Source organism: Mixophyes fleayi, unplaced genomic scaffold, assembly GCF_038048845.1.
Source record: "Mixophyes fleayi isolate aMixFle1 unplaced genomic scaffold, aMixFle1.hap1 Scaffold_2680, whole genome shotgun sequence".
Lineage (NCBI taxonomy): Eukaryota > Metazoa > Chordata > Amphibia > Anura > Limnodynastidae > Mixophyes > Mixophyes fleayi.
The window spans coordinates 1-21542 of record NW_027446764.1 but is presented as its reverse complement, the minus strand read 5'-3'; the positions used below and the strand labels follow the sequence as shown (position 1 = coordinate 21542).

Genomic DNA, 21542 nt, shown 5'->3' with positions numbered 1-21542 from the left:
ATATCCTGTAAATACTATTTGTATCAACAGGAAGTTTTAATGGCATTGCATCAGTGTTCATTAGGGAAACTAGTGTATTGAAAGGAATAATACAACCCTGTAAGTAGCAAGTTATTTTTGGTACAGAATTTTAACAAGACAAACATAAGCATGCAGGATGTTCGATACTAGAGTAGTGGGATCTGTAGGGGTGAGGGTGTCAGAGTGAAGTTAGCCATGCATTGGGAAGGGGGGAACATTGTGGGGAGGTGGAGGGCCCCTGTTCTAATCATCTGTCCTGGGACCCATGATCTCTGATGACGGCCTTACCTCTTCCTATACAAGCAAGTTTTCTACTGGCTGTTCCCATTGTTTGACTACACTGCTTGCTTACATGTACAACACCATCTATCTCTCCACCTTCATTCATGATTCAACAATCTTTTCCATACGCCTCCTGTATATCTTAGCAATAGCTCCTGTCGGGCACCTAACCTCTCTATGTCTTTCAGGAACAAGTCCCAGAGATGATGTCAATGAGGTTTCAGGGAGAGATAGAAAGGGGCATTGCTTCCCAGCTTCTATATTGAATGCTGTGCGGAAGCGATTTATCTGCCAGGAACCACTCATCATTGTTCTTGGCCATGACACAAGGATCTGTGACTTGCCGTAACTCCCTGCCTAAAATTAAACAAGACATTACAGTTACATCCTGTAGCCTGAAGGGGTTCATTTTATTAATTAACCATAGAGCAACAGCGAAACATAACTATAATTTACAAAGCATATTCTTGTAAATTAGTTACTAGTGAAGAGACAATTGAAGAACATTATTCAGCGTTAATTCCAAACAGTGTAGCTGCCTCGTTAGCGCAGTAGGTAGCGCGTCAGTCTCATAATCTGAAGGTCATGAGTTCAATCCTCACATGGGGCAACCTGTCTTTTTCTCACCCCTCTCTATGTTCTTTCTATGTTGTCAAACCAGCCATATTGCTCTGAGATGACTTAGAGGTTGCACTGACAGCCCAAGGTTCCAGTGAGTGGGCAAGAACTGATTCATATGGCTATTGCCCTCCTAATCACTTGAACCTGATGCTCAATAGGATTGCTGTGTTCAAAATGTGTAAGTGTCTGGGCACTTCAGCATAAAGTGATGGGAGACACCTAGTTGAGTGTAGTGTATTCCTTCATATGTAGGGATCTACTTATAGTGCAGAGGAGGTTTAGTTGAGATCAGATCTTCCCTAACACCAATACATCAAAAGTAAAATTGATCTTGTAACTATACAAGGTCTCCAACGTAATAGCAAAAAAGTAAAACTTAGATCAAACAAAAAACAAATTTAAAGATAAAAAAATGATGAAAACAAAATCTGACACTATTCCCTGTCCTTCTTCCCAGCATGAGGAAACCACTTTAATCACTGTGAGACACATGCAAAAATGTCTGAATGTCACACAAAATGAACGGCACTCCATAATTTAGGAAATTTTACCAACACCCAAATATAGTACACTTATGTGGTGTGATGAGACACAAGGTGGGAAAGGACTGTCTCTGGATTCTGATTTTACTAAGAGACCACCCATCCAAGATGGACCCCTAATGAAGGACTAGGAAACAGGGACCCTGGGTACATCGATATGGGTAGGATAACACCCTCAGACAGTCAGTGTAAATAATCACATCTTTTTATCAAGTTGAGTCCAGATAGAGATCACTAAATGTCAGAAAGGATCACTCTCTATTACAGTGTCAGAGGTCAGGACAGCTCAGAGCTGGTGTTTCTGTAGTGTAGTGGTTATCACATTTGCCTCACACGCGAAAGGTCCCCAGTTCGAAACTGGGCATTAACAGGCCTTAGTTCTCCTTTTATATAGGACATGTGAGATGTAAAATTGATATAATATCCTGTAAATACTATTTGTATCAACAGGAAGTTTTAATGGCATTGCATCAGTGTTCATTAGGGAAACTAGTGTATTGAAAGGAATAATACAACCCTGTAAGTAGCAAGTTATTTTTGGTACAGAATTTTAACAAGACAAACATAAGCATGCAGGATGTTCGATACTAGAGTAGTGGGATCTGTAGGGGTGAGGGTGTCAGAGTGAAGTTAGCCATGCATTGGGAAGGGGGGAACATTGTGGGGAGGTGGAGGGCCCCTGTTCTAATCATCTGTCCTGGGACCCATGATCTCTGATGACGGCCTTACCTCTTCCTATACAAGCAAGTTTTCTACTGGCTGTTCCCATTGTTTGACTACACTGCTTGCTTACATGTACAACACCATCTATCTCTCCACCTTCATTCATGATTCAACAATCTTTTCCATACGCCTCCTGTATATCTTAGCAATAGCTCCTGTCGGGCACCTAACCTCTCTATGTCTTTCAGGAACAAGTCCCAGAGATGATGTCAATGAGGTTTCAGGGAGAGATAGAAAGGGGCATTGCTTCCCAGCTTCTATATTGAATGCTGTGCGGAAGCGATTTATCTGCCAGGAACCACTCATCATTGTTCTTGGCCATGACACAGGGATCTGTGACTTGCCGTAACTCCCTGCCTAAAATTAAACAAGACATTACAGTTACATCCTGTAGCCTGAAGGGGTTCATTTTATTAATTAACCATAGAGCAACAGCGAAACATAACTATAATTTACAAAGCACATTCTTGTAAATTAGTTACTAGTGAAGAGACAATTGAAGAACATTATTCAGCGTTAATTCCAAACAGTGTAGCTGCCTCGTTAGCGCAGTAGGTAGCATGTCAGTCTCATAATCTGAAGGTCGTGAGTTCGATCCTCACATGGGGCAACCTGTCTTTTTCTCACCCCTCTCTATGTTCTTTCTATGTTGTCAAACCAGCCATATTGCTCTGAGATGACTTAGAGGTTGCACTGACAGCCCAAGGTTCCAGTGAGTGGGCAAGAACTGATTCATATGGCTATTGCCCTCCTAATCACTTGAACCTGATGCTCAATAGGATTGCTGTGTTCAAAATGTGTAAGTGTCTGGGCACTTCTGCATAAAGTGATGGGAGACACCTAGTTGAGTGTAATGTATTCCTTCATATGTAGGGATCTACTTATAGTGCAGAGGAGGTTTAGTTGAGATCAGATCTTCCCTAACACCAATACATCAAAAGTAAAATTGATCTTGTAACTATACAAGGTCTCCAACGTAATAGCAAAAAAGTAAAACTTAGATCAAACAAAAAACAAATTTAAAGATAAAAAAATGATGAAAACAAAATCTGACACTATTCCCTGTCCTTCTTCCCAGCATGAGGAAACCACTTTAATCACTGTGAGACACATGCAAAAATGTCTGAATGTCACACAAAATGAACGGCACTCCATAATTTAGGAAATTTTACCAACACCCAAATATAGTACACTTATGTGGTGTGATGAGACACAAGGTGGGAAAGGACTGTCTCTGGATTCTGATTTTACTAAGAGACCACCCATCCAAGATGGACCCCTAATGAAGGACTAGGAAACAGGGACCCTGGGTACATCGATATGGGTAGGATAACACCCTCAGACAGTCAGTGTAAATAATCACATTTTTTTATCAAGTTGAGTCCAGATAGAGATCACTAAATGTCAGAAAGGATCACTCTCTATTACAGTGTCAGAGGTCAGGACAGCTCACAGCTGGTGTTTCTGTAGTGTAGTGGTTATCACATTCGCCTCACACGCGAAAGGTCCCCAGTTCGAAACTGGGCATTAACAGGCCTTAGTTCTCCTTTTATATAGGACATGTGAGATGTAAAATTGATATAATATCCTGTAAATACTATTTGTATCAACAGGAAGTTTTAATGGCATTGCATCAGTGTTCATTAGGGAAACTAGTGTATTGAAAGGAATAATACAACCCTGTAAGTAGCAAGTTATTTTTGGTACAGAATTTTAACAAGACAAACATAAGCATGCAGGATGTTCGATACTAGAGTAGTGGGATCTGTAGGGGTGAGGGTGTCAGAGTGAAGTTAGCCATGCATTGGGAAGGGGGGAACATTGTGGGGAGGTGGAGGGCCCCTGTTCTAATCATCTGTCCTGGGACCCATGATCTCTGATGACGGCCTTACCTCTTCCTATACAAGCAAGTTTTCTACTGGCTGTTCCCATTGTTTGACTACACTGCTTGCTTACATGTACAACACCATCTATCTCTCCACCTTCATTCATGATTCAACAATCTTTTCCATACGCCTCCTGTATATCTTAGCAATAGCTCCTGTCGGGCACCTAACCTCTCTATGTCTTTCAGGAACAAGTCCCAGGGATGATGTCAATGAGGTTTCAGGGAGAGATAGAAAGGGGCATTGCTTCCCAGCTTCTATATTGAATGCTGTGCGGAAGCGATTTATCTGCCAGGAACCACTCATCATTGTTCTTGGCCATGACACAGGGATCTGTGACTTGCCGTAACTCCCTGCCTAAAAATAAACAAGACATTACAGATACATCCTGTAGCCTGAAGGGGTTCATTTTATTAATTGACCATAGAGCAACAGCGAAACATAACTATAATTTACAAAGCATATTCTTGTAAATTAGTTACTAGTGAAGAGACAATTGAAGAACATTATTCAGCGTTAATTCCAAAACAGTGTAGCTGCCTCGTTAGCGCAGTAGGTAGCACGTCAGTCTCATAATCTGAAGGTCGTGAGTTTGATCCTCACATGGGGCAACCTGTCTTTTTCTCACCCCTCTCTATGTTCTTTCTATGTTGTCAAACCAGCCATATTGCTCTGAGACGACTTAGAGGTTGCACTGACAGCCCAAGGTTCCAGTGAGTGGGCAAGAACTGATTCATATGGCTATTGCCCTCCTAATCACTTGAACCTGATGCTCAATAGGATTGCTGTGTTCAAAATGTGTAAGTGTCTGGGCACTTCAGCATAAAGTGATGGGAGACACCTTCTTCCCAGCATGAGGAAACCACTTTAATCACTGTGAGACACATGCAAAAATGTCTGAATGTCACACAAAATGAACGGCACTCCATAATTTAGGAAATTTTACCAACACCCAAATATAGTACACTTATGTGGTGTGATGAGACACAAGGTGGGAAAGGACTGTCTCTGGATTCTGATTTTACTAAGAGACCACCCATCCAAGATGGACCCCTAATGAAGGACTAGGAAACAGGGACCCTGGGTACATCGATATGGGTAGGATAACACCCTCAGACAGTCAGTGTAAATAATCACATTTTTTTATCAAGTTGAGTCCAGATAGAGATCACTAAATGTCAGAAAGGATCACTCTCTATTACAGTGTCAGAGGTCAGGACAGGTCACAGCTGGTGTTTCTGTAGTGTAGTGGTTATCACGTTCGCCTCACACGCGAAAGGTCCCCAGTTCGAAACTGGGCAGAAACAGGCCTTAGTTCTCCTTTTATATAGGACATGTGAGATGTAAAATTGATATAATATCCTGTAAATACTATTTGTATCAACAGGAAGTTTTAATGGCATTGCATCAGTGTTCATTAGGGAAACTAGTGTATTGAAAGGAATAATACAACCCTGTAAGTAGCAAGTTATTTTTGGTACAGAATTTTAACAAGACAAACATAAGCATGCAGGATGTTCGATACTAGAGTAGTGGGATCTGTAGGGGTGAGGGTGTCAGAGTGAAGTTAGCCATGCATTGGGAACGGGGGAACATTGTGGGGAGGTGGAGGGGCCCTGTTCTAATCATCTGTCCTGGGACCCATGATCTCTGATGACGGCCTTACCTCTTCCTATACAAGCAAGTTTTCTACTGGCTGTTCCCATTGTTTGACTACACTGCTTGCTTACATGTACAACACCATCTATCTCTCCACCTTCATTCATGATTCAACAATCTTTTCCATACGCCTCCTGTATATCTTAGCAATAGCTCCTGTCGGGCACCTAACCTCTCTATGTCTTTCAGGAACAAGTCCCAGGGATGATGTCAATGAGGTTTCAGGGAGAGATAGAAAGGGGCATTGCTTCCCAGCTTCTATATTGAATGCTGTGCGGAAGCGATTTATCTGCCAGGAACCACTCATCATTGTTCTTGGCCATGACACAGGGATCTGTGACTTGCCGTAACTCCCTGCCTAAAATTAAACAAGACATTACAGTTACATCCTGTAGCCTGAAGGGGTTCATTTTATTAATTAACCATAGAGCAACAGCGAAACATAACTATAATTTACAAAGCATCTTCTTGTAAATTAGTTACTAGTGAAGAGACAATTGAAGAACATTATTCAGCGTTAATTCCAAACAGTGTAGCTGCCTCGTTAGCGCAGTAGGTAGCGCGTCAGTCTCATAATCTGAAGGTCGTGAGTTCGATCCTCACATGGGGCAACCAGACTTTTTCTCACCCCTCTCTATGTTCTTTCTATGTTGTCAAACCAGCCATATTGCTCTGAGACGACTTAGAGGTTGCACTGACAGCCCAAGGTTCCAGTGAGTGGGCAAGAACTGATTCATATGGCTATTGCCCTCCTAATCACTTGAACCTGATGCTCAATAGGATTGCTGTGTTCAAAATGTGTAAGTGTCTGGGCACTTCAGCATAAAGTGATGGGAGACACCTAGTTGAGTGTAGTGTATTCCTTCATATGTAGGGATCTACTTATAGTGCAGAGGAGGTTTAGTTGAGATCAGATCTTCCCTAACACCAATACATCAAAAGTAAAATTGATCTTGTAACTATACAAGGTCTCCAACGTAATAGCAAAAAAGTAAAACTTAGATCAAACAAAAAACAAATTTAAAGATAAAAAAATGATGAAAACAAAATCTGACACTATTCCCTGTCCTTCTTCCCAGCATGAGGAAACCACTTTAATCACTGTGAGACACATGCAAAAATGTCTGAATGTCACACAAAATGAACGGCACTCCATAATTTAGGAAATTTTACCAACACCCAAATATAGTACACTTATGTGGTGTGATGAGCCACAAGGTGGGAAAGGACTGTCTCTGGATTCTGATTTTACTAAGAGACCACCCATCCAAGATGGACCCCTAATGAAGGACTAGGAAACAGGGACCCTGGGTACATCGATATGGGTAGGATAACACCCTCAGACAGTCAGTGTAAATAATCACATTTTTTTATCAAGTTGAGTCCAGATAGAGATCACTAAATGTCAGAAAGGATCACTCTCTATTACAGTGTCAGAGGTCAGGTCAGCTCACAGCTGGTGTTTCTGTAGTGTAGTGGTTATCACATTCGCCTCACACGCGAAAGGTCCCCAGTTCGAAACTGGGCATTAACAGGCCTTAGTTCTCCTTTTATATAGGACATGTGAGATGTAAAATTGATATAATATCCTGTAAATACTATTTGTATCAACAGGAAGTTTTAATGGCATTGCATCAGTGTTCATTAGGGAAACTAGTGTATTGAAAGGAATAATACAACCCTGTAAGTAGCAAGTTATTTTTGGTACAGAATTTTAACAAGACAAACATAAGCATGCAGGATGTTCGATACTAGAGTAGTGGGATCTGTAGGGGTGAGGGTGTCAGAGTGAAGTTAGCCATGCATTGGGAAGGGGGGAACATTGTGGGGAGGTGGAGGGCCCCTGTTCTAATCATCTGTCCTGGGACCCATGATCTCTGATGACGGCCTTACCTCTTCCTATACAAGCAAGTTTTCTACTGGCTGTTCCCATTGTTTGACTACACTGCTTGCTTACATGTACAACACCATCTATCTCTCCACCTTCATTCATGATTCAACAATCTTTTCCATACGCCTCCTGTATATCTTAGCAATAGCTCCTGTCGGGCACCTAACCTCTCTATGTCTTTCAGGAACAAGTCCCAGAGATGATGTCAATGAGGTTTCAGGGAGAGATAGAAAGGGGCATTGCTTCCCAGCTTCTATATTGAATGCTGTGCGGAAGCGATTTATCTGCCAGGAACCACTCATCATTGTTCTTGGCCATGACACAGGGATCTGTGACTTGCCATAACTCCCTGCCTAAAATTAAACAAGACATTACAGTTACATCCTGTAGCCTGAAGGGGTTAATTTTATTAATTAACCATAGAGCAACAGCGAAACATAACTATAATTTACAAAGCATATTCTTGTAAATTAGTTACTAGTGAAGAGACAATTGAAGAACATTATTCAGCGTTAATTCCAAACAGTGTAGCTGCCTCGTTAGCGCAGTAGGCAGCACGTCAGTCTCATAATCTGAAGGTCGTGAGTTTGATCCTCACATGGGGCAACCTGTCTTTTTCTCACCCCTCTCTATGTTCTTTCTATGTTGTCAAACCAGCCATATTGCTCTGAGACGACTTAGAGGTTGCACTGACAGCCCAAGGTTCCAGTGAGTGGGCAAGAACTGATTCATATGGCTATTGCCCTCCTAATCACTTGAACCTGATGCTCAATAGGATTGCTGTGTTCAAAATGTGTAAGTGTCTGGGCACTTCAGCATAAAGTGATAGGAGACACCTAGTTGAGTGTAGTGTATTCCTTCATATGTAGGGATCTACTTATAGTGCAGAGGAGGTTTAGTTGAGATCAGATCTTCCCTAACACCAATACATCAAAAGTAAAATTGATCTTGTAACTATACAAGGTCTCCAACGTAATAGCAAAAAAGTAAAACTTAGATCAAACAAAAAACAAATTTAAAGATAAAAAAATGATGAAAACAAAATCTGACACTATTCCCTGTCCTTCTTCCCAGCATGAGGAAACCACTTCAACAATCTTTTCCATACGCCTCCTGTATATCTTAGCAATAGCTCCTGTCGGGCACCTAACCTCTCTATGTCTTTCAGGAACAAGTCCCAGGGATGATGGCAATGAGGTTTCAGGGAGAGATAGAAAGGGGCATTGCTTCCCAGCTTCTATATTGAATGCTGTGCGGAAGCGATTTATCTGCCAGGAACCACTCATCATTGTTCTTGGCCATGACACAGGGATCTGTGACTTGCCGTAACTCCCTGCCTAAAAATAAACAAGACATTACAGTTACATCCTGTAGCCTGAAGGGGTTCATTTTATTAATTGACCATAGAGCAACAGCGAAACATAACTATAATTTACAAAGCATATTCTTGTAAATTAGTTACTAGTGAAGAGACAATTGAAGAACATTATTCAGCGTTAATTCCAAAACAGTGTAGCTGCCTCGTTAGCGCAGTAGGTAGCACGTCAGTCTCATAATCTGAAGGTCGTGAGTTTGATCCTCACATGGGGCAACCTGTCTTTTTCTCACCCCTCTCTATGTTCTTTCTATGTTGTCAAACCAGCCATATTGCTCTGAGACGACTTAGAGGTTGCACTGACAGCCCAAGGTTCCAGTGAGTGGGCAAGAACTGATTCATATGGCTATTGCCCTCCTAATCACTTGAACCTGATGCTCAATAGGATTGCTGTGTTCAAAATGTGTAAGTGTCTGGGCACTTCAGCATAAAGTGATGGGAGACACCTTCTTCCCAGCATGAGGAAACCACTTTAATCACTGTGAGACACATGCAAAAATGTCTGAATGTCACACAAAATGAACGGCACTCCATAATTTAGGAAATTTTACCAACACCCAAATATAGTACACTTATGTGGTGTGATGAGACACAAGGTGGGAAAGGACTGTCTCTGGATTCTGATTTTACTAAGAGACCACCCATCCAAGATGGACCCCTAATGAAGGACTAGGAAACAGGGACCCTGGGTACATCGATATGGGTAGGATAACACCCTCAGACAGTCAGTGTAAATAATCACATTTTTTTATCAAGTTGAGTCCAGATAGAGATCACTAAATGTCAGAAAGGATCACTCTCTATTACAGTGTCAGAGGTCAGGACAGGTCACAGCTGGTGTTTCTGTAGTGTAGTGGTTATCACGTTCGCCTCACACGCGAAAGGTCCCCAGTTCGAAACTGGGCAGAAACAGGCCTTAGTTCTCCTTTTATATAGGACATGTGAGATGTAAAATTGATATAATATCCTGTAAATACTATTTGTATCAACAGGAAGTTTTAATGGCATTGCATCAGTGTTCATTAGGGAAACTAGTGTATTGAAAGGAATAATACAACCCTGTAAGTAGCAAGTTATTTTTGGTACAGAATTTTAACAAGACAAACATAAGCATGCAGGATGTTCGATACTAGAGTAGTGGGATCTGTAGGGGTGAGGGTGTCAGAGTGAAGTTAGCCATGCATTGGGAACGGGGGAACATTGTGGGGAGGTGGAGGGGCCCTGTTCTAATCATCTGTCCTGGGACCCATGATCTCTGATGACGGCCTTACCTCTTCCTATACAAGCAAGTTTTCTACTGGCTGTTCCCATTGTTTGACTACACTGCTTGCTTACATGTACAACACCATCTATCTCTCCACCTTCATTCATGATTCAACAATCTTTTCCATACGCCTCCTGTATATCTTAGCAATAGCTCCTGTCGGGCACCTAACCTCTCTATGTCTTTCAGGAACAAGTCCCAGGGATGATGTCAATGAGGTTTCAGGGAGAGATAGAAAGGGGCATTGCTTCCCAGCTTCTATATTGAATGCTGTGCGGAAGCGATTTATCTGCCAGGAACCACTCATCATTGTTCTTGGCCATGACACAGGGATCTGTGACTTGCCGTAACTCCCTGCCTAAAATTAAACAAGACATTACAGTTACATCCTGTAGCCTGAAGGGGTTCATTTTATTAATTAACCATAGAGCAACAGCGAAACATAACTATAATTTACAAAGCATCTTCTTGTAAATTAGTTACTAGTGAAGAGACAATTGAAGAACATTATTCAGCGTTAATTCCAAACAGTGTAGCTGCCTCGTTAGCGCAGTAGGTAGCGCGTCAGTCTCATAATCTGAAGGTCGTGAGTTCGATCCTCACATGGGGCAACCAGACTTTTTCTCACCCCTCTCTATGTTCTTTCTATGTTGTCAAACCAGCCATATTGCTCTGAGACGACTTAGAGGTTGCACTGACAGCCCAAGGTTCCAGTGAGTGGGCAAGAACTGATTCATATGGCTATTGCCCTCCTAATCACTTGAACCTGATGCTCAATAGGATTGCTGTGTTCAAAATGTGTAAGTGTCTGGGCACTTCAGCATAAAGTGATGGGAGACACCTAGTTGAGTGTAGTGTATTCCTTCATATGTAGGGATCTACTTATAGTGCAGAGGAGGTTTAGTTGAGATCAGATCTTCCCTAACACCAATACATCAAAAGTAAAATTGATCTTGTAACTATACAAGGTCTCCAACGTAATAGCAAAAAAGTAAAACTTAGATCAAACAAAAAACAAATTTAAAGATAAAAAAATGATGAAAACAAAATCTGACACTATTCCCTGTCCTTCTTCCCAGCATGAGGAAACCACTTTAATCACTGTGAGACACATGCAAAAATGTCTGAATGTCACACAAAATGAACGGCACTCCATAATTTAGGAAATTTTACCAACTCCCAAATATAGTACACTTATGTGGTGTGATGAGCCACAAGGTGGGAAAGGACTGTCTCTGGATTCTGATTTTACTAAGAGACCACCCATCCAAGATGGACCCCTAATGAAGGACTAGGAAACAGGGACCCTGGGTACATCGATATGGGTAGGATAACACCCTCAGACAGTCAGTGTAAATAATCACATTTTTTTATCAAGTTGAGTCCAGATAGAGATCACTAAATGTCAGAAAGGATCACTCTCTATTACAGTGTCAGAGGTCAGGTCAGCTCACAGCTGGTGTTTCTGTAGTGTAGTGGTTATCACATTCGCCTCACACGCGAAAGGTCCCCAGTTCGAAACTGGGCATTAACAGGCCTTAGTTCTCCTTTTATATAGGACATGTGAGATGTAAAATTGATATAATATCCTGTAAATACTATTTGTATCAACAGGAAGTTTTAATGGCATTGCATCAGTGTTCATTAGGGAAACTAGTGTATTGAAAGGAATAATACAACCCTGTAAGTAGCAAGTTATTTTTGGTACAGAATTTTAACAAGACAAACATAAGCATGCAGGATGTTCGATACTAGAGTAGTGGGATCTGTAGGGGTGAGGGTGTCAGAGTGAAGTTAGCCATGCATTGGGAAGGGGGGAACATTGTGGGGAGGTGGAGGGCCCCTGTTCTAATCATCTGTCCTGGGACCCATGATCTCTGATGACGGCCTTACCTCTTCCTATACAAGCAAGTTTTCTACTGGCTGTTCCCATTGTTTGACTACACTGCTTGCTTACATGTACAACACCATCTATCTCTCCACCTTCATTCATGATTCAACAATCTTTTCCATACGCCTCCTGTATATCTTAGCAATAGCTCCTGTCGGGCACCTAACCTCTCTATGTCTTTCAGGAACAAGTCCCAGAGATGATGTCAATGAGGTTTCAGGGAGAGATAGAAAGGGGCATTGCTTCCCAGCTTCTATATTGAATGCTGTGCGGAAGCGATTTATCTGCCAGGAACCACTCATCATTGTTCTTGGCCATGACACAGGGATCTGTGACTTGCCATAACTCCCTGCCTAAAATTAAACAAGACATTACAGTTACATCCTGTAGCCTGAAGGGGTTAATTTTATTAATTAACCATAGAGCAACAGCGAAACATAACTATAATTTACAAAGCATATTCTTGTAAATTAGTTACTAGTGAAGAGACAATTGAAGAACATTATTCAGCGTTAATTCCAAACAGTGTAGCTGCCTCGTTAGCGCAGTAGGCAGCACGTCAGTCTCATAATCTGAAGGTCGTGAGTTTGATCCTCACATGGGGCAACCTGTCTTTTTCTCACCCCTCTCTATGTTCTTTCTATGTTGTCAAACCAGCCATATTGCTCTGAGACGACTTAGAGGTTGCACTGACAGCCCAAGGTTCCAGTGAGTGGGCAAGAACTGATTCATATGGCTATTGCCCTCCTAATCACTTGAACCTGATGCTCAATAGGATTGCTGTGTTCAAAATGTGTAAGTGTCTGGGCACTTCAGCATAAAGTGATGGGAGACACCTAGTTGAGTGTAGTGTATTCCTTCATATGTAGGGATCTACTTATAGTGCAGAGGAGGTTTAGTTGAGATCAGATCTTCCCTAACACCAATACATCAAAAGTAAAATTGATCTTGTAACTATACAAGGTCTCCAACGTAATAGCAAAAAAGTAAAACTTAGATCAAACAAAAAACAAATTTAAAGATAAAAAAATGATGAAAACAAAATCTGACACTATTCCCTGTCCTTCTTCCCAGCATGAGGAAACCACTTCAACAATCTTTTCCATACGCCTCCTGTATATCTTAGCAATAGCTCCTGTCGGGCACCTAACCTCTCTATGTCTTTCAGGAACAAGTCCCAGGGATGATGGCAATGAGGTTTCAGGGAGAGATAGAAAGGGGCATTGCTTCCCAGCTTCTATATTGAATGCTGTGCGGAAGCGATTTATCTGCCAGGAACCACTCATCATTGTTCTTGGCCATGACACAGGGATCTGTGACTTGCCGTAACTCCCTGCCTAAAAATAAACAAGACATTACAGTTACATCCTGTAGCCTGAAGGGGTTCATTTTATTAATTGACCATAGAGCAACAGCGAAACATAACTATAATTTACAAAGCATATTCTTGTAAATTAGTTACTAGTGAAGAGACAATTGAAGAACATTATTCAGCGTTAATTCCAAAACAGTGTAGCTGCCTCGTTAGCGCAGTAGGTAGCACGTCAGTCTCATAATCTGAAGGTCGTGAGTTTGATCCTCACATGGGGCAACCTGTCTTTTTCTCACCCCTCTCTATGTTCTTTCTATGTTGTCAAACCAGCCATATTGCTCTGAGACGACTTAGAGGTTGCACTGACAGCCCAAGGTTCCAGTGAGTGGGCAAGAACTGATTCATATGGCTATTGCCCTCCTAATCACTTGAACCTGATGCTCAATAGGATTGCTGTGTTCAAAATGTGTAAGTGTCTGGGCACTTCAGCATAAAGTGATGGGAGACACCTTCTTCCCAGCATGAGGAAACCACTTTAATCACTGTGAGACACATGCAAAAATGTCTGAATGTCACACAAAATGAACGGCACTCCATAATTTAGGAAATTTTACCAACACCCAAATATAGTACACTTATGTGGTGTGATGAGACACAAGGTGGGAAAGGACTGTCTCTGGATTCTGATTTTACTAAGAGACCACCCATCCAAGATGGACCCCTAATGAAGGACTAGGAAACAGGGACCCTGGGTACATCGATATGGGTAGGATAACACCCTCAGACAGTCAGTGTAAATAATCACATTTTTTTATCAAGTTGAGTCCAGATAGAGATCACTAAATGTCAGAAAGGATCACTCTCTATTACAGTGTCAGAGGTCAGAACAGGACACAGCTGGTGTTTCTGTAGTGTAGTGGTTATCACGTTCGCCTCACACGCGAAAGGTCCCCAGTTCGAAACTGGGCAGAAACAGGCCTGAGTTCTCCTTTTATATAGGACATGTGAGATGTAAAATTGATATAATATCCTGTAAATACTATTTGTATCAACAGGAAGTTTTAATGGCATTGCATCAGTGTTCATTAGGGAAACTAGTGTATTGTAAGGAATAATACAACCCTGTAAGTGGCAAGTTATTTTTGGTACAGAATTTTAACAAGACAAACATAAGCATGCAGGATGTTCGATACTAGAGTAGTGGGATCTGTAGGGGTGAGGGTGTCAGAGTGAAGTTAGCCATGCATTGGGAACGGGGGAACATTGTGGGGAGGTGGAGGGGCCCTGTTCTAATCATCTGTCCTGGGACCCATGATCTCTGATGACGGCCTTACCTCTTCCTATACAAGCAAGTTTTCTACTGGCTGTTCCCATTGTTTGACTACACTGCTTGCTTACATGTACAACACCATCTATCTCTCCACCTTCATTCATGATTCAACAATCTTTTCCATACGCCTCCTGTATATCTTAGCAATAGCTCCTGTCGGGCACCTAACCTCTCTATGTCTTTCAGGAACAAGTCCCAGGGATGATGTCAATGAGGTTTCAGGGAGAGATAGAAAGGGGCATTGCTTCCCAGCTTCTATATTGAATGCTGTGCGGAAGCGATTTATCTGCCAGGAACCACTCATCATTGTTCTTGGCCATGACACAGGGATCTGTGACTTGCCGTAACTCCCTGCCTAAAATTAAACAAGACATTACAGTTACATCCTGTAGCCTGAAGGGGTTCATTTTATTAATTAACCATAGAGCAACAGCGAAACATAACTATAATTTACAAAGCATATTCTTGTAAATTAGTTACTAGTGAAGAGACAATTGAAGAACATTATTCAGCGTTAATTCCAAACAGTGTAGCTGCCTCGTTAGCGCAGTAGGTAGCGCGTCAGTCTCATAATCTGAAGGTCGTGAGTTCGATCCTCACATGGGGCAACCAGACTTTTTCTCACCCCTCTCTATGTTCTTTCTATGTTGTCAAACCAGCCATATTGCTCTGAGACGACTTAGAGGTTGCACTGACAGCCCAAGGTTCCAGTGAGTGGGCAAGAACTGATTCATATGGCTATTGCCCTCCTAATCACTTGAACCTGATGCTCAATAGGATTGCTGTGTTCAAAATGTGTAAGTGTCTGGGCACTTCAGCATAAAGTGATGGGAGACACCTAGTTGAGTGTAGTGTATTCCTTCATATGTAGGGATCTACTTATAGTGCAGAGGAGGTTTAGTTGAGATCAGATCTTCCCTAACACCAATACATCAAAAGTAAAATTGATCTTGTAACTATACAAGGTCTCCAACGTAATAGCAAAAAAGTAAAACTTAGATCAAACAAAAAACAAATTTAAAGATAAAAAAATGATGAAAACAAAATCTGACACTATTCCCTGTCCTTCTTCCCAGCATGAGGAAACCACTTTAATCACTGTGAGACACATGCAAAAATGTCTGAATGTCACACAAAATGAACGGCACTCCATAATTTAGGAAATTTTACCAACACCCAAATATAGTACACTTATGTGGTGTGATGAGCCACAAGGTGGGAAAGGACTGTCTCTGGATTCTGATTTTACTAAGAGACCACCCATCCAAGATGGACCCCTAATGAAGGACTAGGAAACAGGGACCCTGGGTACATCGATATGGGTAGGATAACACCCTCAGACAGTCAGTGTAAATAATCACATTTTTTTATCAAGTTGAGTCCAGATAGAGATCACTAAATGTCAGAAAGGATCACTCTCTATTACAGTGTCAGAGGTCAGGACAGGACACAGCTGGTGTTTCTGTAGTGTAGTGGTTATCACGTTCGCCTCACACGCGAAAGGTCCCCAGTTCGAAACTGGGCAGAAACAGGCCTGAGTTCTCCTTTTATATAGGACATGTGAGATGTAAAATTGATATAATATCCTGTAAATACTATTTGTATCAACAGGAAGTTTTAATGGCATTGCATCAGTGTTCATTAGGGAAACTAGTGTATTGTAAGGAATAATACAACCCTGTAAGTGGCAAGTTATTTTTGGTACAGAATTTTAACAAGACAAACATAAGCATGCAGGATGTTCGATACTAGAGTAGTGGGATCTGTAGGGGTGAGGGTGTCAGAGTGAAGTTAGCCATGCATTGGGAAGGGGGGAACATTGTGGGGAGGTGGAGGGCCCCTGTTCTAATCATCTGTCCTGGGACCCATGATCTCTGATGACGGCCTTACCTCTTCCTATACAAGCAAGTTTTTCTACTGGCTGTTCCCATTGTTTGACTACACTGCTTGCTTACATGTACAACACCATCTATCTCTCCACCTTCATTCATGATTCAACAATCTTTTCCATACGCCTCCTGTATATCTTAGCAATAGCTCCTGTCGGGCACCTAACCTCTCTATGTCTTTCAGGAACAAGTCCCAGAGATGATGTCAATGAGGTTTCAGGGAGAGATAGAAAGGGGCATTGCTTCCCAGCTTCTATATTGAATGCTGTGCGGAAGCGATTTATCTGCCAGGAACCACTCATCATTGTTCTTGGCCATGACACAGGGATCTGTGACTTGCCATAACTCCCTGCCTAAAATTAAACAAGACATTACAGTTACATCCTGTAGCCTGAAGGGGTTAATTTTATTAATTAACCATAGAGCAACAGCGAAACATAACTATAATTTACAAAGCATATTCTTGTAAATTAGTTACTAGTGAAGAGACAATTGAAGAACATTATTCAGCGTTAATTCCAAACAGTGTAGCTGCCTCGTTAGCGCAGTAGGCAGCACGTCAGTCTCATAATCTGAAGGTCGTGAGTTTGATCCTCACATGGGGCAACCTGTCTTTTTCTCACCCCTCTCTATGTTCTTTCTATGTTGTCAAACCAGCCATATTGCTCTGAGACGACTTAGAGGTTGCACTGACAGCCCAAGGTTCCAGTGAGTGGGCAAGAACTGATTCATATGGCTATTGCCCTCCTAATCACTTGAACCTGATGCTCAATAGGATTGCTGTGTTCAAAATGTGTAAGTGTCTGGGCACTTCAGCATAAAGTGATGGGAGACACCTAGTTGAGTGTAGTGTATTCCTTCATATGTAGGGATCTACTTATAGTGCAGAGGAGGTTTAGTTGAGATCAGATCTTCCCTAACACCAATACATCAAAAGTAAAATTGATCTTGTAACTATACAAGGTCTCCAACGTAATAGCAAAAAAGTAAAACTTAGATCAAACAAAAAACAAATTTAAAGATAAAAAAATGATGAAAACAAAATCTGACACTATTCCCTGTCCTTCTTCCCAGCATGAGGAAACCACTTCAACAATCTTTTCCATACGCCTCCTGTATATCTTAGCAATAGCTCCTGTCGGGCACCTAACCTCTCTATGTCTTTCAGGAACAAGTCCCAGGGATGATGGCAATGAGGTTTCAGGGAGAGATAGAAAGGGGCATTGCTTCCCAGCTTCTATATTGAATGCTGTGCGGAAGCGATTTATCTGCCAGGAACCACTCATCATTGTTCTTGGCCATGACACAGGGATCTGTGACTTGCCGTAACTCCCTGCCTAAAAATAAACAAGACATTACAGTTACATCCTGTAGCCTGAAGGGGTTCATTTTATTAATTGACCATAGAGCAACAGCGAAACATAACTATAATTTACAAAGCATATTCTTGTAAATTAGTTACTAGTGAAGAGACAATTGAAGAACATTATTCAGCGTTAATTCCAAAACAGTGTAGCTGCCTCGTTAGCGCAGTAGGTAGCACGTCAGTCTCATAATCTGAAGGTCGTGAGTTTGATCCTCACATGGGGCAACCTGTCTTTTTCTCACCCCTCTCTATGTTCTTTCTATGTTGTCAAACCAGCCATATTGCTCTGAGACGACTTAGAGGTTGCACTGACAGCCCAAGGTTCCAGTGAGTGGGCAAGAACTGATTCATATGGCTATTGCCCTCCTAATCACTTGAACCTGATGCTCAATAGGATTGCTGTGTTCAAAATGTGTAAGTGTCTGGGCACTTCAGCATAAAGTGATGGGAGACACCTTCTTCCCAGCATGAGGAAACCACTTTAATCACTGTGAGACACATGCAAAAATGTCTGAATGTCACACAAAATGAACGGCACTCCATAATTTAGGAAATTTTACCAACACCCAAATATAGTACACTTATGTGGTGTGATGAGACACAAGGTGGGAAAGGACTGTCTCTGGATTCTGATTTTACTAAGAGACCACCCATCCAAGATGGACCCCTAATGAAGGACTAGGAAACAGGGACCCTGGGTACATCGATATGGGTAGGATAACACCCTCAGACAGTCAGTGTAAATAATCACATTTTTTTATCAAGTTGAGTCCAGATAGAGATCACTAAATGTCAGAAAGGATCACTCTCTATTACAGTGTCAGAGGTCAGAACAGGACACAGCTGGTGTTTCTGTAGTGTAGTGGTTATCACGTTCGCCTCACACGCGAAAGGTCCCCAGTTCGAAACTGGGCAGAAACAGGCCTGAGTTCTCCTTTTATATAGGACATGTGAGATGTAAAATTGATATAATATCCTGTAAATACTATTTGTATCAACAGGAAGTTTTAATGGCATTGCATCAGTGTTCATTAGGGAAACTAGTGTATTGTAAGGAATAATACAACCCTGTAAGTGGCAAGTTATTTTTGGTACAGAATTTTAACAAGACAAACATAAGCATGCAGGATGTTCGATACTAGAGTAGTGGGATCTGTAGGGGTGAGGGTGTCAGAGTGAAGTTAGCCATGCATTGGGAACGGGGGAACATTGTGGGGAGGTGGAGGGGCCCTGTTCTAATCATCTGTCCTGGGACCCATGATCTCTGATGACGGCCTTACCTCTTCCTATACAAGCAAGTTTTCTACTGGCTGTTCCCATTGTTTGACTACACTGCTTGCTTACATGTACAACACCATCTATCTCTCCACCTTCATTCATGATTCAACAATCTTTTCCATACGCCTCCTGTATATCTTAGCAATAGCTCCTGTCGGGCACCTAACCTCTCTATGTCTTTCAGGAACAAGTCCCAGGGATGATGTCAATGAGGTTTCAGGGAGAGATAGAAAGGGGCATTGCTTCCCAGCTTCTATATTGAATGCTGTGCGGAAGCGATTTATCTGCCAGGAACCACTCATCATTGTTCTTGGCCATGACACAGGGATCTGTGACTTGCCGTAACTCCCTGCCTAAAATTAAACAAGACATTACAGTTACATCCTGTAGCCTGAAGGGGTTCATTTTATTAATTAACCATAGAGCAACAGCGAAACATAACTATAATTTACAAAGCATATTCTTGTAAATTAGTTACTAGTGAAGAGACAATTGAAGAACATTATTCAGCGTTAATTCCAAACAGTGTAGCTGCCTCGTTAGCGCAGTAGGTAGCGCGTCAGTCTCATAATCTGAAGGTCGTGAGTTCGATCCTCACATGGGGCAACCAGACTTTTTCTCACCCCTCTCTATGTTCTTTCTATGTTGTCAAACCAGCCATATTGCTCTGAGACGACTTAGAGGTTGCACTGACAGCCCAAGGTTCCAGTGAGTGGGCAAGAACTGATTCATATGGCTATTGCCCTCCTAATCACTTGAACCTGATGCTCAATAGGATTGCTGTGTTCAAAATGTGTAAGTGTCTGGGCACTTCAGCATAAAGTGATGGGAGACACCTAGTTGAGTGTAGTGTATTCCTTCATATGTAGGGATCTACTTATAGTGCAGAGGAGGTTTAGTTGAGATCAGATCTTCCCTAACACCAATACATCAAAAGTAAAATTGATCTTGTAAACTATACAAGGTCTCCAACGTAATAGCAAAAAAGTAAAACTTAGATCAAACAAAAACAAATTTAAAGATAAAAAAATGATGAAAACAAAATCTGACACTATTCCCTGTCCTTCTTCCCAGCATGAGGAAACCACTTTAATCACTGTGAGACACATGCAAAAATGTCTGAATGTCACACAAAATGAACGGCACTCCATAATTTAGGAAATTTTACCAACACCCAAATATAGTACACTTATGTGGTGTGATGAGCCACAAGGTGGGAAAGGACTGTCTCTGGATTCTGATTTTACTAAGAGACCACCCATCCAAGATGGACCCCAAATGAAGGACTAGGAAACAGGGACCCTGGGTACATCGATATGGGTAGGATAACACCCTCAGACAGTCAGTGTAAATAATCACATTTTTTTATCAAGTTGAGTCCAGATAGAGATCACTAAATGTCAGAAAGGATCACTCTCTATTACAGTGTCAGAGGTCAGGACAGGACACAGCTGGTGTTTCTGTAGTGTAGTGGTTATCACGTTCGCCTCACACGCGAAAGGTCCCCAGTTCGAAACTGGGCAGAAACAGGCCTGAGTTCTCCTTTTATATAGGACATGTGAGATGTAAAATTGATATAATATCCTGTAAATACTATTTGTATCAACAGGAAGTTTTAATGGCATTGCATCAGTGTTCATTAGGGAAACTAGTGTATTGTAAGGAATAATACAACCCTGTAAGTGGCAAGTTATTTTTGTACAGAATTTTAACAAGACAAACATAAGCATGCAGGATGTTCGATACTAGAGTAGTGGGATCTGTAGGGGTGAGGGTGTCAGAGTGAAGTTAGCCATGCATTGGGAAGGGGGGGAACCATTGTGGGGAGGTGGAGGGCCCCTGTTCTAATCATCTGTCCTGGGACCCATGATCTCTGATGACGGCCTACCTCTTCCTATACAAGCAAGTTTTCTACTGGCTGTTCCCATTGTTTGACTACACTGCTTGCTTACATGTACAACACCATCTATCTCTCCACCTTCATTCATGATTCAACAATCTTTTCCATACGCCTCCTGTATATCTTAGCAATAGCTCCTGTCGGGCACCTAACCTCTCTATGTCTTTCAGGAACAAGTCCCAGAGATGATGTCAATGAGGTTTCAGGGAGAGATAGAAAGGGGCATTGCTTCCCAGCTTCTATATTGAATGCTGTGCGGGAAGCGATTTATCTGCCAGGAACCACTCATCATTGTTCTTGGCCATGACACAA

General features: G+C 41.8%; 22 non-coding genes across 22 annotated transcripts; all 22 read left to right on the top strand.

Annotated features, from left to right (window-relative positions):
* Positions 1-840: 840 nt before the first annotated feature.
* Positions 841-913, top strand: TRNAM-CAU (transfer RNA methionine (anticodon CAU)). The gene has a single exon. It is a non-coding gene; the product is annotated as a tRNA-Met (tRNA).
* A 1813-nt stretch (positions 914-2726) lies between these two features.
* Positions 2727-2799, top strand: TRNAM-CAU (transfer RNA methionine (anticodon CAU)). Its single transcript has one exon. It is a non-coding gene; the product is annotated as a tRNA-Met (tRNA).
* Positions 2800-3649: 850 nt separating this feature from the next.
* TRNAV-CAC (transfer RNA valine (anticodon CAC)) lies at positions 3650-3722 on the top strand. The gene has a single exon. It is a non-coding gene; the product is annotated as a tRNA-Val (tRNA).
* Positions 3723-4613: 891 nt separating this feature from the next.
* Positions 4614-4686, top strand: TRNAM-CAU (transfer RNA methionine (anticodon CAU)). The gene has a single exon. It is a non-coding gene; the product is annotated as a tRNA-Met (tRNA).
* A 623-nt stretch (positions 4687-5309) lies between these two features.
* On the top strand, positions 5310-5382 carry TRNAV-CAC (transfer RNA valine (anticodon CAC)). The gene has a single exon. It is a non-coding gene; the product is annotated as a tRNA-Val (tRNA).
* An 890-nt stretch (positions 5383-6272) lies between these two features.
* On the top strand, positions 6273-6345 carry TRNAM-CAU (transfer RNA methionine (anticodon CAU)). Its single transcript has one exon. It is a non-coding gene; the product is annotated as a tRNA-Met (tRNA).
* An 850-nt stretch (positions 6346-7195) lies between these two features.
* Positions 7196-7268, top strand: TRNAV-CAC (transfer RNA valine (anticodon CAC)). The gene has a single exon. It is a non-coding gene; the product is annotated as a tRNA-Val (tRNA).
* An 890-nt stretch (positions 7269-8158) lies between these two features.
* Positions 8159-8231, top strand: TRNAM-CAU (transfer RNA methionine (anticodon CAU)). Its single transcript has one exon. It is a non-coding gene; the product is annotated as a tRNA-Met (tRNA).
* Positions 8232-9143: 912 nt separating this feature from the next.
* Positions 9144-9216, top strand: TRNAM-CAU (transfer RNA methionine (anticodon CAU)). The gene has a single exon. It is a non-coding gene; the product is annotated as a tRNA-Met (tRNA).
* Positions 9217-9839: 623 nt separating this feature from the next.
* On the top strand, positions 9840-9912 carry TRNAV-CAC (transfer RNA valine (anticodon CAC)). Its single transcript has one exon. It is a non-coding gene; the product is annotated as a tRNA-Val (tRNA).
* Positions 9913-10802: 890 nt separating this feature from the next.
* On the top strand, positions 10803-10875 carry TRNAM-CAU (transfer RNA methionine (anticodon CAU)). Its single transcript has one exon. It is a non-coding gene; the product is annotated as a tRNA-Met (tRNA).
* An 850-nt stretch (positions 10876-11725) lies between these two features.
* Positions 11726-11798, top strand: TRNAV-CAC (transfer RNA valine (anticodon CAC)). The gene has a single exon. It is a non-coding gene; the product is annotated as a tRNA-Val (tRNA).
* An 890-nt stretch (positions 11799-12688) lies between these two features.
* On the top strand, positions 12689-12761 carry TRNAM-CAU (transfer RNA methionine (anticodon CAU)). The gene has a single exon. It is a non-coding gene; the product is annotated as a tRNA-Met (tRNA).
* A 912-nt stretch (positions 12762-13673) lies between these two features.
* On the top strand, positions 13674-13746 carry TRNAM-CAU (transfer RNA methionine (anticodon CAU)). Its single transcript has one exon. It is a non-coding gene; the product is annotated as a tRNA-Met (tRNA).
* Positions 13747-14369: 623 nt separating this feature from the next.
* TRNAV-CAC (transfer RNA valine (anticodon CAC)) lies at positions 14370-14442 on the top strand. The gene has a single exon. It is a non-coding gene; the product is annotated as a tRNA-Val (tRNA).
* An 890-nt stretch (positions 14443-15332) lies between these two features.
* TRNAM-CAU (transfer RNA methionine (anticodon CAU)) lies at positions 15333-15405 on the top strand. The gene has a single exon. It is a non-coding gene; the product is annotated as a tRNA-Met (tRNA).
* Positions 15406-16255: 850 nt separating this feature from the next.
* TRNAV-CAC (transfer RNA valine (anticodon CAC)) lies at positions 16256-16328 on the top strand. The gene has a single exon. It is a non-coding gene; the product is annotated as a tRNA-Val (tRNA).
* Positions 16329-17219: 891 nt separating this feature from the next.
* Positions 17220-17292, top strand: TRNAM-CAU (transfer RNA methionine (anticodon CAU)). Its single transcript has one exon. It is a non-coding gene; the product is annotated as a tRNA-Met (tRNA).
* Positions 17293-18204: 912 nt separating this feature from the next.
* Positions 18205-18277, top strand: TRNAM-CAU (transfer RNA methionine (anticodon CAU)). Its single transcript has one exon. It is a non-coding gene; the product is annotated as a tRNA-Met (tRNA).
* A 623-nt stretch (positions 18278-18900) lies between these two features.
* On the top strand, positions 18901-18973 carry TRNAV-CAC (transfer RNA valine (anticodon CAC)). The gene has a single exon. It is a non-coding gene; the product is annotated as a tRNA-Val (tRNA).
* Positions 18974-19863: 890 nt separating this feature from the next.
* TRNAM-CAU (transfer RNA methionine (anticodon CAU)) lies at positions 19864-19936 on the top strand. The gene has a single exon. It is a non-coding gene; the product is annotated as a tRNA-Met (tRNA).
* An 850-nt stretch (positions 19937-20786) lies between these two features.
* TRNAV-CAC (transfer RNA valine (anticodon CAC)) lies at positions 20787-20859 on the top strand. The gene has a single exon. It is a non-coding gene; the product is annotated as a tRNA-Val (tRNA).
* The last annotated feature ends 683 nt before the right edge of the window (positions 20860-21542 follow it).